The following is a 2302-nucleotide window of genomic DNA, read 5'->3' as shown; positions in this document are numbered from 1 at the left end:
AGATACCAGAAAACAAAAGTTTATAATTTTTTTTTTAGTATCTTGCATTTACTCTTCACTATGCTGAGAAGAGATTAAGTTTAATATGAGTACTCTATTAAATTAAAAACACTCCCAGGCAGAATGCTGGTGATTTAGTGCATAGGGACCCTGAGAAAATAACACATCATGGGCATTTATTTGACTAAGCAGGTGTGAAAACTACCCCCTGGGGTTTAGTGTCAGTACAGCCACTGCACACAGGCTCTCCGCACCGGTAATTATGCTGTGTTCCCCCTGGGCCTTACTTGTTTATTTGACTATTGGTCGTTGCTTGAACTTTTTAAATTAAAATTTTGATGAAAAGAAGGTTCCTGCCTTAATATCATACTTGGTAATCCTGAAAAGGCCCCCAGAGAACAACTTTAAGGTTTTATGAAGATATATTTTTAATAGGATTTATTTGTAGTGTGCATTTTAGTTTTCTTTTTATTCTGCCCTGGTTAGGAGAAAATTAATTTAGAAAATAAAGTAAGTGGCCCCCAATGTCTCTCAAATTGATATCATTGTGCTTTATACCAATTAAATCTGGAACACCAAACTATGCTGGAGACTTTGCCATGTTTAAAGATCAGGAAGAGCTGGAAGGATACAGTCATTTTTGCTTCTCTTTGGAAATAACCAGCCTACAAAGTATTTAAGAATTATCTTCTGTTTATTAGATATCATTCTCATGCTACAAATATTATATTATGAAAAGAGAATTAAGAAGGAAAATAAAGTTCTTTGTGCGTAAAGTCATACTTAAACAAAATTTCCATTTTGCAGACATGTGGATACATTAAAATTAGGCATAAAATATGTAGAGTATTCATGTTCATAGAAATATGCAAATCATAAACCATGGTCGATGACAGTAAGAGTTTTGTTAGATGGTAACTTGAGAGTTAGAGTTCTGGGCTACTCTAGTATTTGGTCAATTATTCCAAGAGCTAATATTTTTAAATTTATAAGATTGTTATCTCTATGAATTTTAAAATTCACATTGTAGAAGAAGTCATAATTTGTCTATTACAATAACACAGATTTAGTAAACTTAGTTCACACTTTGGCAATGAATAAAAGGAATTTCTCTGCTTGGAAAACAGAAATCAGTTCTAGCAGCTTAAATGTTATCGACTAGTGATGTCCGGAAGTTATTTTCTTAAAATAAATGATAAGAAGCAATCCAAAGCCTTTTCATGAATCCAACTCTGAAATAAATTATACCCCAATCAGATGGGTCATTTGGAATGTTTTAAGAGGTATAATATACAGTTTTAACAGAAAAAGATTCTAACTGTTCTTGTATGTAGTTTGGGCTTGTCAGTATATATAGATGGTAGTAAATGATCTGGAATAATCAAAATTTTATTGTTTTGTGTAAAAAAAGTGTGCCTCTGAAGATGTGCAGTGGGGTTCATTTGCATGTAAGCCTTCTATTTTTACTTGAAAAAAATTCAAGGGAAAAAATACTTGCCATGAACATGAACACTAACCACTTAACCACTAAACTGAAATTGATGTAAAATAATACAAAGATAACAAATGTATTCAGAAAAAAATGATGGAAAAGAAGTGGTGAATGTTCAAACTTTGGATATAATGTCCAAAGTGTAGCTCTCACAGAGCCACATTAGATACAGGACCACAGACTAGAAACATCTTGGTTACCCACTTACTATTGAAGGAGCAGTAGGCATAAATGTGGAAGGACACAGATTAACATCAAATGTATCTACTATGTAAAAATAATGTTGTCATTAAAAGACATTGTAGGAAAGGAAACACTGAACATGTAGGAACCAGGCCAGAAGAGATATGTGCCTAACACATTGACATAAGAAGCACTGAGGTAAGGATCCTGATGGTAAGACACTGCATGTTCTTATTCAGGAAGGCAGAGGCAGACATGACTCTGTGAGTCTGAGGCAAGCCTGATCTATAACTAGTACCAAGACAGCCAAGGACTACATAGAGAGACATTGTCACAAACAAAATGAAACAAAATAATTACCTTCATTATAGTATTTTCCTTCATAGTTATCACAACACATCAGAATTTTTACCCAAATTATTGCTTTTTATTGTATGCTAGATCTAACTTCATTAAGACTGACTGAAATTTTCCTTCCATAGTTGTCCACTTTCTTGTAATTATTCAGAAAATTATCTAATGGGTATTCTTAATCTAGGAAAACTACCTGAACTTCTTTTCAATTAACTTTCTTCTTCTCAGCAATTTATCATTTCCATTGTCTTTTTAAATATTTTCCTTCAGTTT

This window comes from Micromys minutus (assembly GCF_963924665.1).
Source record: "Micromys minutus genome assembly, chromosome: 8".
NCBI classification, from domain to species: domain Eukaryota; kingdom Metazoa; phylum Chordata; class Mammalia; order Rodentia; family Muridae; genus Micromys; species Micromys minutus.
Note: the sequence above shows the minus strand (reverse complement) of the source record.